Raw genomic sequence first — 16,755 nt, forward strand, 5'->3', positions numbered from 1 at the left:
TCGAGGATCGCGCCCCGGGCCAAAGGCAGGCGCTAAACTGCTCAGCCACCCAGGGATCCCCATAGAACTTGATGTTACAGCTAACTCCTACCATCCTTTTTTCCCTATGTTCCTTTTAATATCTTTTCATTGTCATCATAGAATGTATTTTGTTTGACTTGAGTCCTTTTAAATTTGGTATTTGATTAATGCTGCAAAATATAATGTATGTTGGTAAATGTTTTATGTGCACCTGAAAAGAATGTGTATTCTGTTGTTGAAAGAATCAACTAGTACATATTGTTTGATTATGTGGTTTAAATCTTATGTATCCTTACTGATTTTCTGTTTATAAGTTTTATTATTTATTAAGAGGTGGGTATTGAGATTTCTAACTATAGTTGTGGATTTCCCTATTACTTCTTGGAGTTCTATCATATTGCTTTATGTACTTTCAGGGTGTATGATTTGGTGAATGTATTCTTAAGATGACTTATGTCTTAATAAATTGATCCCCATGTAGCTGTGATAGGTTTACTCTGAAATCTAATAAACGTGAATAGTATCACCACTCTAGGTTTCTTTTGATTAGTGTTAGCATGGTTATCTTTTCCCATCCTTTTATTTTTAGCCCATATGTGATTTTTATTTATTTATTTATTTATTTATTTATTTATTTATTTATTTATTCATTCAAGGAGACATACACACACAGAGGCAGAGACACAGGCAGAGGGAGAAGCAGGCTCCATGCAGGAAACCTGACATGGGACTCAATCCCAGGTCTCCAGATTCAGGCCCTGGGCTGAAGGTGGCGCTAAATCACTGAGCCACTGGGGCTGCCCTGTGATTTATATTTAAAATTTATATTTTCTGTAGGCAAAATATAGTTAAATCTTGCTTTTATATACAATCTGACAATCTTTGCCTTTTAGTTAGGATATTTAGACCATTTATATTTAATATATTTGTCCGATTGTCACCTTTTTCCCCTTTTTTCCTTTTGGACCAACTGGATCTTTTTATGATTTTGTTTTAAAAAGAAAACAACATTTACTTATTTATTTGAGAAAGAGAGAGAGGGAGAGCACTGTGGAGAGGGGCAGAAGGAGAGAGAAACTCCAAGCCGACTGCGCTGGGCAGTCTCAAGACTCTAAGACCACAACCTGAGCTGAAACCAAGAGTCAGTTGCCCAACTGACAGTGCCATCCAGGCACCCCTATGATTTTAATTTATCTCATTTTTTAGTTCACTAGTTGTAACTCTTCATTTATTTATTTTTTTTAGTTTTGTTCAGGTATACAGTATGCATATTTAACTTATCACAGCTTACTTTTAAGTGATATACCATTTTATCATTAGTAAAAACAAAACCTTAGAATAACACACTTATATTCCTTCCTTCCTGACATTTATATTACTATTGTCACATATTTTACATAAGTTACAAATACCACATTACATTGTATTCGTTTTGGTGAAACAGTCAAATATCTTTTATTTTTTTAAATTAATTAATTAATTAACTTTTAAAATATTTTATTTATTTATTTGACAGAGCGAGAAGAGGGGGAATGGCAGAGGGAGAGGGAGAAGCAGGCTCCCTGCTGAGCAGGGAGCTTAATGTAGGGCACCATCCCAGGACTCTGGATCATGACTTGAGCTGAAGGCAGATGCTTAACTAATTGAGCCACCCACACATCCCAAAACAGTCAAGTATTTTTAAAACAGATTTAAATAATAAAAAAGCTATGTATTATTTGTGTTGTTTTTATTTCTGGTTATCTTTTTTTTTTTTTTTTTTTTTTTTAAAGATTTGCCTATTTTTGAGAGAATGCAGTAGGGGGAAGGGCAGAGGGAGAGAATCCTAAGCAGGCTTTACCCCCAGTGTGGAGCCTGATGTAGGGCTTGATCTCACAACCTTGAGGTCATGACCTGAGCTGAAATTGAGAGTCAGACACTTAACCAACTGAATCACCCAGGTGCCCCTATTTCTGGTTATCTTAATTCCTTTATACAAATCCATATTTCTATCTGGTGTCATTTTCCTTTTGTTTGAAGGGCTTCTTTTAACATTTCAGCAGGTCTGCTGGTGATGAATATTTCCAGCTTTTGTATATCTGAAAAACTCTTTATTTGCCTTTGTTTTCAAATATATTTTCACTGCATTTGGGATTTCATATTTCCTCAAATCTGAAAGTTCGCTGAGTTCTGCCTCAGTGTTTTTTCCCTCTACTTGCACAATGACCTAGAAACTGTCTCAAAGGAGTAAGCCGGGACAATCTTTGGGTTCATCTTACTTGTTTTGCATCTTTAAGGGATCAGTGTTTTCCACTGCCTAATATCCAGTGTCTTAAAAACTATTTTTCATATATTTTTGACTGTTACCTACTTGTTGCTGGCAGCACAGTCTGGTTCCTGCTATCTGTCTTGCTTGGGAAATCCCTATAATTGGATTATAATCACTTTTGCATTTTAAAATCACATTTTCATTTTCTTCATATATTTAGCTCTGGTATGTTTGGTGCAAACAGGTTTATGAATTTCATCTTGGAAATTCATCTTGAAAATTCTACCTTTTATCATATAATTCTGGATTTTTAATTTTATATCTAATTTTTTTCATCATTTTTGCTATTAATGTTGCTACTCTTTTCTGTCTGCCTGAAATATTTTTAACTATCCTTTCATTTGGTTTATTGTTTTAAATTTGCAGTTTATTTTAATACACAATATTTACATACAATATTGTATTTAATACACAATATTTATTATACAATATTACATAATGTTGCAAAGCCTATAATACATATTATTATAGATATCTTCAGTCTTGAGGCCTTTTCCTTAGTGGCAACTACTTAAAAAATTGTATATTTTTTTGTTGTTTCCTCATATATATATGTGTGTGTGTGTGTATATGTATGTTATATATATATATATATATATATATATATATATATATATATATATTGAGAGAGTGCAAGTAGGGAGCGGAGGAGGGAGAGAGAGAATCTTAAGCAGACTCCATGCCCAGTGTGGAGCCCATTGTGGTACTTGATCTCATGAACTGAGATCATGACCCGAGCTGAAATGAAGTCAGATGTTTAACTGAGCCACCAAGCACCTCTCCTTGCATATTTTAAAATTAAAAATACTATAACTGATTTTTTTCCCAGTTTCAGATATCAATGGACTTCCTGATAATATTGATGAGATTTAGTATTATTTATACCATCTCTCCTCCGAGGCAAACACAGTTTTCTTCCTTCTGTCCTGTCATTATAGATATGTCATATTTGATTAAATAATCAGAATCTTCATCATCATGACTACATAAACATCACGAATAGCTGAATCTTTGTGTTTGTGTGTATGCTGTTTGTATTATTGCTTGTTTATTAACCTTTTGTTTTCCTGGATTTGTAATTGCTTTGTATTTCTTTTTATTTTATTTTTCTATAACTATATCTATCACTAATTCAGCCCTACATTATTTGTCAAGTTGCTGTGATTAAAAACTGGTGATCTCTCAGTGCTATTCTCTTGATTAGGTATTCCTTCTGGAACTGCCCAACATTGTGTTCCAGTGTGCATTGCTTGCCTTTCAAACCTGTTGCACAGCCATTGCCCTGGGACTTAACTCAGCTTCATTCTGTGAGATCCTGTCACCAGTTCTTTGTGTTGGATCTTCTATTTTCTGTATTCTAAGTCTTCCTCTTTATTGTGTTAAACCCTCTGTTTTGTTTATCACGTACTCTACTAGCTTCCTGAGAAATAATGCATAGGAGGTAGGGTTTTTTTTTTTTTTTTGAGATACTGCATATATGTAAATGCCTTTACTCTCTCATTTTACTACTACTTGGCTGGATCTAAAATTCTAAGTTGGAATTTCATTTTTCCTTGGGTTTTTTTTTGAGGGAAAAACATTGGCTTTCAGAGTTGCTGTTGAGAAATCAAATGCAGTTCTGACTTCTAATCTTTATTTATTTTTTTTCTTCTAATCTTTAGAATGCTCTTTTTTTCCCCCTTTTTCATTTCAAAAGTTTTGAGTTCTTTTCTTTTTTAAAACAGATGAGGTACCTTGGAGGAATTGTCCTTGCATTCATTGTATTGGGGACAGGTAGACCTATTTAATCTGGAAACTCAACTTCTTTAGTTACAGATACTTTTAAAAAGATTACTTTGACTATTTATGTCTCTCCATTTTCTCTTTCTGGAGCCCTTATTAATACTTGATCTTCTTTTAGAATTTATGATGTGGCAGGCTGTGTTCTAATGGCTTCCCATTAGAAGGGCTAATTTGAAGTAGATTTTGCTAGCATATTCATTTTCCAGGTGAAGAAACAGCTCAGAGAGGTTAAGGAATTTGTCCAGGATTACACAGGTGATAAATAGTAGAATTGGGCTTTAAATCATGACTGCCGAGTTAGGGTATGGATCCTAATTCTTCTTTCTACATAGTTTCAAGTTACTTGAACTGCAGTCTATAGAATTACTTGATGCCTCTGCTGTGCTCTACTGGAGTTCTGGAGCTAAAAATTACCTTATTTGGCTGCTGGCCTATGTTTAATATTTTCTGATCAACTGAGTTTAGCAGTCTGACAGATTTCAAGGCTCAAATACTTCGTACTGTTTCTTAGTCACTACTTTCTTTCTTTTTTTTTTTCTGTATTTTTTTTTAATTGGAGTTCAATTTGCCAACTATATGTTGGCATATAGTATGACACCCAGTGCTCATCCCGTCAAGTGCCCCCCTCAGTGCCTGTCACCCTGTCACCCCATCCCCCTGCCCATCTCCCCTTCTACTACCCCTTGTTTGTTTCCCAGAGTTAGGAGTCTCTCATGTTCTGTCACCCTCTCTGATGTTTCCCACTCATTTTCTCTCCTTTTCCCTTTATTCCCATTCACTATTTTTTATATTCCCCATATGAGTGAGACCATATAATGTTTGTCCTCCGATTGTTAGTCATTACTTTCTATTCTCTTTGTTAGGGTTTTTGTGTATTTTTAAATTTTTAAAAATTGCTTTTTGTAGATTGCAGTATGGAAAAGAGGTAAACACAAATCTTTAATATATGTCCACATCTGTTTGTTTTCTTAAAACTTTATATTAAATATGGTGTGACTAGATTTGTTTTCTAATGTATAACTGACAGTTTCCATCTCTTAAGATAAAAGACATAATCACCATGATTATATAAAGTTTTTCATTTGTTATTTACTTCTAATTTTATTCATCAAGTTTTTGTGAGGATTAGTGACTTAACATATTTAATACACATAGAACAGTGTGTGGTATATGTTAAACATAAATGTCAAGTATCATCATTCTTTTCATATTAGAACAACATGTCTGGAAGAGAGACTATTCTCCCATTGAATTTTATTCTTAGGAACACTTTCACTTCTACTTTCTCCTTGTTCCTAATTCTCAGAGAATAACAAAGGATGTTTTCTTCCTTCTCATTCTTCTTCCATTCTCACTGCCCCAACTCTTAAATTTTGTTAAGGTAACTTAGTGCTTAATTCTAGTTTATTATCAGAATTTATCTTGCGGCATACGGAGTGATATCTTCCCTTACTCACTGCATTTTTACAAATGTCTTTCTCGATTATTTTAGCTGGATTCCAGAATTTTTAGGGCTCATTTCTTTCCTTCTCAGTAATCTTAAAAATGTTACTCCATTATCATCTATGTTCTAGTGTTGGAGATGAATGTTTGATATCAGCCTAAATTCTTTTCATCTGTTGTTTGCGTTTTCTACCTTGAAAATGGATATTGCCTTTTATTCCTTTGAGTTCAGAAATTCTTTAGGATATGCCTGAATATATATTTCTTATCAGTTTTACCTGGAACTATTTGAGTCTTTTCCCTCTGTAGGCTTTTAGCTCAGGGATATTTTCTCATATTACTCAGTTACTGTCTTTTCCCATAGCTTTACTTTTCTCCTTCTGGAGTTCATATTTCTCAACTCTTGGATTTATACCTATTCCCTCAAATCTTGATCTTTTCTTTCTTGACTTTAATCTCTTTGTATTTTTTTCTAGATTGGAAATGTTTCTTCCATTTTAACTTCCATATTATTATTATTTCAAGGCTCAGCAGTGATTATTTGTCTTTCCAATAAATGTACTTACTATTTATGTAGTATTAAAATGTTAATAGACTTTCTAAACTTGTTACTAATGGATAAAACTCTAAAGGAAATTATTGATAGCTTTGTCCATGTAAAAACAAAGCCAAGCAATGAACTCATAAAACAACTTTAATACATGTGCCAAAGTGCTAATATTTTATATATTAAATTCTTACAATCAAGAATTTAAGCACAATAATAGAAAAAAAGAGATATTAACAAAAGATTTACCAAAGAAAGAAACATATCCAGTACAGTTGTGAAAACATTTTAACCTCACTAGTAGTCAAAGAAGTGCAAATAAAAAATAATCTATCAATATGTGTATATGTATATATATTTATATATGTGTGTGTGTGTGTGTGTGTATTTTTTCTTTTAGATAGCTCATGCACACAAGTGTGAGCAGGTTGAGGGATAGGGAGAGGCAAAAGGAGAGGGAGAGAGAGAACCTTAAGCAAGCCTCCCCACAGGGCTTGATCCCACGACCCTGAGACCATGACCTCAGCTGAAATCAGGAGTTGGATGCTTATCCCACTGAGCCACCCAGGTGCCCCAGCAATATATTTAAAAGATTATTTTCATGGATTATGAAGAATAATACAGATACTGTCCTCTATTAGGTTATATTTGGTGGCAAGTAACAGAAAACCTAATTCAAATAACTTAATAAATGATATTTATTGGCTCTCATTGCTTGAAATTCAGAAGATTGGCTTATTTCAGGCAATCAACAGTATTATCTAGAACCTGGTTTCTTTCTTTCTTTCTTTTTTTCTTTTTTTTTTTTTTTAGAACCTGGTTTCTTTACATCTCTACTCTCTGCTTTCTACAGTTTCAGCTTCATCCTAAGGCCAATTTAAGATTATAAATAGTTCCTGAGATTGTTTCCTTATCTACTTGCAGGGTGAATGAGAGAAGGGAGAGGACATTGGTTTCATAGAAATCTTCAGTTTTCTATAGATCTCATTGGCCCAACTTGAGATACGAGCCTATCTCTAAGCCAGTAGCTGGATTCAGGTAGTTATATTGCTTAGTTTAGGCTGGAGCTATATGTTTCATTCATAGATCTGTAGTGGGGCTACCTTCAACCAAAGCCATGTAGGTTGAATGAAAGAGAGATGAGAATGCTGCATAGAAGTTGGAGATGATATCAAGGGGCAGATAAAAGGTTTGGAGAAAGCATATAAAACATCAACTGTCCATGCATTTCTCTGGACATAAAAAGTGGTATATACTTTTGGTCATGAAACTGGCAATGAGAATCAAAATCTTAAAATGTGCTTATAATATTACCCAGAAACTCTATTCCTAGGGATTTAGCTCAAAGAGTCATGGATATATATATAAATATCTAGTTATTGTGTACTAAGAGTGAAAGCATTTCGACTAACTAAACATTTGAAACTATAAGGATGTACTATATGTTGGCCAATTGAATTTACATTAAAAAAAACACAAAGTATACAAGCCTTCAGTTATAATAAGAAGAATAAACTCTGGATATCTAATGTATGGCATGATGACTATAGTTAATATTGTACTACATAATCGAAATTTGCTACATTGTACACTTAAAGTATATGTAATTTATCAATTATACTTCAATAAAGCTGGAAAAATCATTAAAAAAATAAATGTCTAACCACATGGATTTGATTAAAGTGTGAGTAGAACATTCAACATTCATACAGTGGAATACTACTTAAAATGAAAAACGATGCTATTAAGCATATTAAATGACATGGAAAAGAGATCACTATCATTAAGTGGAGAAGGCAATCAACAACACATCTCTTTTGGAGAAAAAAGCATATATATTCATAGGAAAAGAATACCAAAATATTAACAGTGGTTATCATTAGGAGTTGGGTGGTAGAAATAGTTATTTGCATATTTGTATTTTTATAAATTTCTTAAACTATTTATTATTTTAATTCCTTACTTTCTGATCTTTATGCTTTCTTTTTCTTAGGACACTGGCTAGAACCTCCAGGATGGTTTTGAAAAGAATTGATAAGAGTGAACATCCTTGCATTATTCCTGTTCTTAGAGAAAAAGCATTAGTATTTAACCATTAGTTATGATCATAGGTATGGATTTTATAGATGTCTTTCAGCAGTTTGAGAAAGTTTATTTTTAAAAAATTTTTAAATTTATTAATGAGAGATACAGAGAGAGAGCGAGGCAGAGGCACAGGCAGAGGGAGAAGCAGGCTTCATGCAGGGAGCCTGACGTAGGACTTGATCCTGGGTCTCCAGGGTCAGGCCCTGGGCTGAAGGCGGTGCTAAACTGCTGAGCCACCAGGGCTGCCCTTGAGAAAGTTTTTAAAAAATTTTTAATTTGTTGAGAATTTATCATAAGGAGGGTATTGTCAAATGATTTTTTTCATCTGTTAAGATGATCATTTGTTTTTTTCCCCTTATTCTGTAAATGTAGTATATTGATTTTCAAATGTTAAATCAACCTCACATTTTAGGGTTAAACTCTACTTTGTTATGAAATATATTTTAATATATTGCTTGATTCACTTTTGCTAATATATTCTTAAAGATTTTTGTTGTTATATTCATGAGGGATACCCATCTGTAATTTTCTTATGTATCTTTGTTAGGCTTCTGTGTTGGCTTTATAAGACAAGTGGGAAGTGTTCCTTTCATTTTCTGAAACAGATTGTATAGGGTTGGTGTTATATCTTCTTTATACATTTGGCAAAATTTGCCAGTGAAGCCATTTGGCTCTGGAGTTTTGGGTTGTTGGGAGATTTTTTATTTATTTTTAATTTTTTAAAAAAGATTTTTATTTATTTGGGAGAGCAAGAGAGCAGATGGGAGAGGCAGAGGGAGAAGGAGAAGCATACTCCATACTGAGCAGAGTCTGATGGAAGGGGGGTGGGAGCGAAGTGATCCTATGACCCTGAAATCATGACCTGTGCCAAAGGCAGATGCTTAACTGGCTGAGCCACCCAAGTGCCCCATTATTTTATTTTATTATTTTATTTTATTTTATTTTATTTATTTTATTTTATTTTATTTTTTAGAAAGAGAATGTGCATGCACATGTAGTGGGGAGGGGCAGAGGGAGAGGAAGAGAAACAATGCCAAGCAGACTCTTTGCTAAGAGTGGAGGCATGACCTGGGTCTCCATCTCATAGCTGTGAGATCATGACCTGAGCCAAAGCCAAGAGTGGGGTGCTTAACTGAGATACCTAGATGTCCCTACATCTTCTTTTAAATATAAGAATTTAAAGCTAAAAATTTCCCTTTAGTCCCTGGTTAGGCTACATCCCTAGATTTTTTTGTATGTTGTGCTTCTATTATTTTTTAATTGTATGATTTCTTCTTTTGCTCCTGGTTATTCAAAAGTGTGTGGTTCAAATTGCAGATATTTGGGGGATATTCTAGATACTTATTTCTTTAGAGTGTTTTGTTAAATTGTTCAGAGAATATACTCTGTATTATTTCAGTTTTTGGGTATTCGTTGAAACTGATTTTATGAGCCAGCATGTTTATCTCAGTGACTTTTCCATGTGCACTTGAAAAGAATGTGTATTCTACCTAAAACACTTTTTTTTTAATAATAAAAGACAATCCTATAGAATACTTTAAAATCACTAATTGCGAGATATTTTAAAATTGACAGTGTTTAGGGATGCCTGGGTGGCTTAGTCAGTTAAGTAGTTAAGCTTATGCTTATGACTTAGGTCATGATTCTGGGGTCTTGAGAGTGAACCTGCATCAGGCTCCCTGCTCAGTGGAGAGTCTGCTTCTCCCTCTTCCTCTCCTCCCTGTGTGTGCTCTATCTTATTATTTTAATAAATAAAATCTTAAAAAAAAACAGCAACCCAAACTGAGTCTTTAGATGGAATAGTGAAACAGTTGATATTTTTCTTTAGCTCCCCCACTAGGATTATTTATTTCCTCTACCCATCATCCAAAGTTTTCTGTCCTATGTTTATCTTTCTATGTCTTTTTAGATAACTTTTTAACAGCTGTTAAAAAGTATAATAAAATTTTTGAAGACTACTTAAGATAATACTTTTTGAATTTTAAAAAGTTTATCTCAGATTCCTATACTGAAGGAATGGAACTATAATGGCAGTATTTTAGGCTTTAGGAATTCATGGACCCCAGCTTTTTCTGTACCAAGTTAAACACACATCATCTATGAAAGTCATCCTTTATACCATTTTCATTCTCATATGAATGATTGAAGTAAAAGAAGTAAAGCTAACAATTGAGTTTCAGGTCTCTGTATACATATTTTGTTGCTGGTAGAACTTCTGTATACTTCACTTGGTATATTGAACTTTCCTAGCAGATAGAACATGATATATAAAAGCTCTGTGATGGGAATGAGCCTGTTTAGCTTGAGGAAGTAAAAGGGGTCAGTAAGGCTAGAGTATGGAGAATTAAAGGAGATTAATAAGACAGGCAGGGTTAAACTTGAGAGAGTTTGTGGGTTTGCCTAGGATTTTGATCTTTATCCTCATAGCAGACAAGACAGCATGGAAAAGATTTGAACAAAAAGATCACGTGTATTGAAGGTTGTGCGTCAGAAAGACCACTCTAGCTACGTGTTAGAGCACTGACTGAAGGGGATCAAGAAGGAACATGGGAAAGATTTTGAGGTATGACTGGCAGTGTCTAAGTAAGACACAATAGCAAGTTGGGTTGTAGTAGTGATGGTGTAGGTTGAGAAAAGTTAGCCGATTCAGAAGATTAAAGTAAACAAGACCTGTACATGGATTGGCTATGAGTGGAAAAGGAGAAGAAAATGTTAGAAGAAAACCTAGATTTCTGGCTTGCCCAACAGAAAAGGCAGTGGTGGTTATATGCCACTAACTAATATCTTTCCATATAATATATTTTGGGAAATTCTGCATCTTAATGCATAAGGACTAATAAATAAATCTCTTAGTAGTTTAACAACATTCAAGTTCCACCTTCTTAGTCTGTAGCAACTGCCCAAACTATTGTAAGCCTAGAAGTCTTAAGTAGTAAAGAAATCTATAACATACTTTAGACTTGGTTAGAAAACAGTCCATTAAAAAAAAAAAAAAGAAAAGAAAACAGTCCATTAAATAAATATGTTAAAGGGCAAACCCACAGCCAACATCATACTTAATGGAGAAAGACTTGAAAGCTTTTCTTCCAAAGTTCAGGAATAAGATAAGGATGCTGTTTTCACCACTTCCATTCAACATTATACTTGGAGGTTCTAGCCAAAGCAGTTAGAGTTTGAGAGCAACACTTAAGTAAAAACACAGATGTAAATCTTCATAGTGTTGAATTGGGTGATGTTTTTTGAAACATATGTAAAGAAAAACAGATGAATTGAATTTTATCAAAATTTAATACTTTTGTACTTCAAAGGACACTATCAAGAAAATGAAAACTCACACAATGAAAATAATGGTAAATTATATATTCTATATACTAGAATATTGAGATAAAGAGTTCCTATGACTCAACAATAAAGAGACAAATAACCCACCTAAAATGGGTAAAAAAAATTGATTAGACGTTTCTCTAAAGAAGACATACAGATGGCCACTAATTACATGAAAAATGTTTAACATCTTTAGTTATTAGGGAAATGAAATTATAATGAGAGTGATATGCTAGTTAATCTTCATTATCATGGATATAATTAAAAAAAGGACAATAACAAGTGTTGATGAGTATATGGAGAAATTGAATTTCTTATACATTGCTGGAATATAGAATATAGAATATAGAATAATGCCACTGCTTTGGAATATAGCTTGGCAGTTCCTGAAAAAGTTAAACATAGGGTTACCATGTGACTCAGCAGTTCCACTCCTAAACATCTATCCAAGAAAAACTGAAAACCTATGTTTACACATATGTTACACATAGGTACAAAAGCTTGTACATGTATGCTCATAGGAGCATGATTCATAATAGCTGAAAAGGTGGAAACAACCTGCATGTACATCAGTGAATAGATAAAACAAAATGTGATATGTCAATAAAATAGAATTTTCAGCCATAAAAAGGAGTGAAGTACTGATACATAGTAGAACATGAATGAACCTTGAAAACATGCTAGGTGAAAGAAACCAATCACAAAAGGCCACATATTTTATTATTCCTTTTATATGAATTGTCCAGGATAGGCAAATTCACAGAGACAGAAAAGTAAGTGGTGTATGCAGGGGCTTGGGGGGAATGGGGATGTCTGCTAATGGATATGAAGTCTTTCTTTGGGAGGTGATGAAAATGTTATGTAGTTAGTGATAATTGTATGACTTTATGAATATGCTGAAAACTATACTATGTTTTAAAAGAGGAGTTTTATGGTATGTGAATTATATCTCAATTTAAAACTGAAATTGGAGGGATGCCTGGGTGGCTCAGCGGTTGAGTGTCTGCCTTTGGCCCAGGGCGTGATCCTGGAGTCCTGGGATCGAGTCCCATGTCGGGCTTCCTGCGTGGAGTCTGCTTCTCCCTCTGCCTGTGTCTCCGCCTCTCTCTCTTTCTGTCTCTTATGAATAAATAAAATCTTAAAAAAAAACTGAAATTGGAAAAAAATCATCCTCATAGAAAAACCCAAAAGAAACAACATTAATTCTTCATATATGTAGATTTGACATAATTCTAATAAAATTTCTAGAAGTTTTTTTTGAGTGTGGAAATGAGAGCTGGTTCTAAAATTCATATGGATATATAAAGTGTTAGAAATAGCCAAAGCCATCTTCAAGAATGACAAATCTGAAGGTCATATAGTCTAGGTATGAAAATATGTTACAGCTAAATTCAGATATTGTGGCTTATAGGCATTCAGAGTTTATACTGATTATTCATAGAACTGACTAATAGAGAATCCAAAAATAGATCAATACATATAAAGTTGATTTTTGAGAAGTATACTGCAGCAAAGAAAATATGGTCTTTTAAATTAATATTGTTGGCCTACTTGGATATCTGGATTGGGAGAAATACATCTGGAACTCTACAATGTATGCATTCCAATTTATTGAATTTATACATCCCAATTTATTGAATTTTTAAATGTGAAAGGTGAAATGATAAAGCCTTTAAAGGGAAACATATGAGAATATCTTGTGACTGTAGTAGAGAAATATTCCTGATTCAGGATGAAAAAGCATTCACCATAAAAAATGATACATTGAACTCCATTAAAATCAAGAACTCTGTTCATCAAAGACAACATTAAGAGCAAGAACAGAGTGGCAGACAATATTTGCAAAACATATATGACAAAGTGCCAATATTTACAATATATAAAGAACTGCAAATAAGGAAGTAAAAGACAATTCAGTAATAAATAGGCAAAAAAAAAAATAGGCAAAAGGCTTGAACAGACATTTTGCAAAACAAGTTTACAAATGGTCAGTAATTAGTTGAAAAGATGATAAACTTAACAATCATTGGGGAAATGAACATTAAAACCACGTTGAGATATGACGTTATACCCGGTAGAATAGCTAAAATTTAAAAGATGGAAAACACCAAGTGTTGGTGAGGATATGGAGCACTTGAAACTCTGATACATTGCTGGTGGGTATGTGAATTGATCCAGCCACTTTGGAACATTGGCAATATTTACTAAAATTAAATATATCCATGGCTTAAACCTAGTGGTCCGTGTAGAAGTATATTCTCAACAGAAATGCATGCCTACATTAATCAAAATATATGTATAAGAATGCTCTTAGTAGCATTATTTCTAAGGCCTTAAACTGGAAAATACCCAAGGACATTCAATGATAGAATGGATAGATTCACATCCTGAACATGGCAGCGAGGATAATCTACAGCTGTTTGCATTTTATATGGATAAAATTTACTAACATAACATTGAGCAAAAGAAGTCAGGCACAATATATATTCTGTGATATATTGGGTAATTCAATTCCATTAACAAAAGTTGAAAAATAGGAAAATGAGTTCATGGTATTAGAAGTCAGGATGTTTGGTACCTTTGTGAAGACAAGATAAGGGTTGGAAGGGGAAATAAAGGGGAGGGGATTGGGCATAGTAGTAATGTAGTGTTTCTTGGTCTGGGTGCTATTTACATGGGTTTGTTCAGTTTGTGTGTATACTTAGGATTTGTGTATTTTTCTATATTATACTTTTAAAAAACTTAGAAAAGAGAAAAATAAGGTTAAAGTACAAGTAAGATGGTATAAATAAGACCATTTATGTTGCTAATCATATATATATATAAGTGAACTAAAATCCCCAATAAATGGAGAAGGATGATCAGATTGGATAGATAAAGGGTATGTCTGGAGCCTTTGGGGACATGGGCAAGAAGTGTCTCCTGAGAGAACTTGAGCAGGATTTCATTTTACTAGTTAATTAGTGGTATGTCTTTCCTTTCCCTTACCTTCTTGAGAATCTACTGTAGGACCCAGGCAAAAAAGAGAACCTAGAATTCTTCCTGACAGAAAGAAAGCCAATAAAAGTGAAGAAAAGCCTAACCCACAAAAAACTTCAAAAACCGGGGATCCCTGGGTGGCGCAGCGGTTTGGCGTCTGCCTTTAGGCCCAGGGCGCGATCCTGGAGACCCGGGATCGAGTCCCACATCGGGCTCCCTGCATGGAGCCTGCTTCTCCCTCTGCCTGTGTCTCTGCCTCTCTCTCTCTCTGTGTGTGACTATCATGAATAAAAAAAAAAAAAAAAAAAAAAAAACAAAACTTCAAAAACCTAGAGATTCTTAGGCTAGCCGTTGCAGGAAGAAGGCTATGCATAGTTTAAACAAGTGCTGAATCTCTGATGGGCAACTTGCATGTTCAGCTTAACAAATGTATCACTAAATCTCAGTCCCAGAATGCTGCAAGGGTACAGGGAGCCATGTGTTCAACAATAGTTTTTTTTTTTTTTTTAAAGATTTTATTTATTTATTCATGAGAGAGAGACAGAGACACAGGCAGAGGGAGAAGCAGGACCCATGCAGGGAGCCCGACGTGGGGCTCGATCCCAGGACTCCAGGATCATGCCCTGAGCCAAAGGCAGACGCTTAACCACTGAGCCACCCAGGTGTCCCCAACAATGGTTTTCTGTGGAGAAAGTTGAGTTATTAATACCAAAGGAGGACAAGTACTAGCCTTTGATCAATAATTTTTAAAAATGCCAACACACTAAAAACACAAGTTTCAACAAAGTGATAAATGGCATAACCTTTGTGTCTTGGTAGGTTATAAAACCAATTGATGTGACGACAAATACCCACCATTTGCTTCAACGTGGATGGAACTGTAGGGTATTATGCTGAGTGAAGTAAGTCAATCGGAGAAGGACAAACATTATATGTTCTCATTCATTTGGGGAATATAAATAATAGTGAAAGGGAATATAAAGGAAAGGAGAGGAAATGTGTGGGAAATATCAGAAAGGGAGACAGAACATAAAGACTCCTAACTCTGGGAAACGAACTAGGGGTGGTGGAAGGGGAGGAGGGCGGGGGGTGGGGGTGAATGGGTGACGGGCACTGAGGGGGGCACTTGACGGGATGAGCACTGGGTGTTATTCTGTATGTTGGTAAATTGAACACCAATAAAAATAAATTTATCATAAAAAAAAAACCAATTGATGTGTTTATTAACTCCTGTTTTAAACTTTGCATTTCTGTCTTTTGCATATCTTTTCAAACAAACTTAAATGACATATTATCTGACATGTTTTACAATTTTCTTAAAAAGGATGTAAAAGAAAAATGTCCATGAACAAAGATATCCCTTGGTGTTAGATCCCAGCAGTATGGCATTATGACATCTATCTATAACCCATCCAACTAAAAGCAGGAGGAAAAGCCAAAATAAATTTGTGTATGGAATTTTTTGCTTACAGATGGACAACATTATTAACCCCATATGAAGAGGATTTTGAATGAGTAATTTCAAGTGATTAGAAAACAGAAGCCATTAAAAGAATAAAAGGACAGAAATCCATTTATTGAAAAAGACACGGAACATTTATATTATGCTTTATATATTTTTTTGGTTCTTTTTTTTTTTTAATTTTTTTTAATTTTATTTATTTATGATAGTCACATAGAGAGAGAGAGAGAGAGAGAGAGGCAGAGACATAGGCAGAGGGAGAAGCAGACTCCATGCACCGGGAGCCTGACGTGGGATTCGATCCGGGGTTTCCAGGATCACGCCCTGGGCCAAAGGCAGGTGCCAAACCGCTGCGCCACCCAGGGATCCCTATTTTTTTGGTTCTTGTCATTCAGTCCTGCTTATTGTTTAGAATCATTTCCTAATGAGTTCAAGTATTTCTTTATACCTTCTGTTGATTTTTGTGACTTGTTATTTTTTCTGTCCTCTAATTGTCTAGAAATTGTCTGAAATGACAGTTTCCTCCAGGATCCTATATAATTGTTTGTTAATTAGTTTCTGTTTTTAGGTTAATTCTCTGGATTCCTATTTTTCCAAATTTTGTGAGTGAGGGCAAGGGAATGAGGTCTTGGTAGTTGCTTATTTTCTTTTTCTCTGTTTGTATATGTTTTACCTAGGCAGTTGCATAGCCTTTTACTTTATTCTGTGGTAGGTAGACTTGTCCTTAATTGAAAGAAAAGCATTTGTCTAGCTTTCCCTTTACATCAGTAGAAAGGTTAGTTTATTTTTTCTGTTTCTGTTGTG

General features: G+C 34.4%; 1 long non-coding RNA gene across 4 annotated transcripts in view; it reads left to right on the forward strand.

Annotated features, from left to right (window-relative positions):
* LOC140628059 (uncharacterized) overlaps positions 1–15,541 on the forward strand; it is a 136,718-nt gene extending 121,177 nt beyond the window's left edge. For all 4 annotated transcript variants that reach the window (XR_012026482.1, XR_012026479.1, XR_012026485.1 and 1 more), the window contains one exon: positions 15,309–15,541. This is a non-coding gene — a long non-coding RNA (uncharacterized lncRNA). The remainder of the gene's footprint in view (positions 1–15,308) is intronic.
* The last annotated feature ends 1,214 nt before the right edge of the window (positions 15,542–16,755 follow it).

The sequence above is a fragment of the Canis lupus genome, chromosome 3 (genome assembly GCF_048164855.1).
Source record: "Canis lupus baileyi chromosome 3, mCanLup2.hap1, whole genome shotgun sequence".
Lineage (NCBI taxonomy): Eukaryota > Metazoa > Chordata > Mammalia > Carnivora > Canidae > Canis > Canis lupus.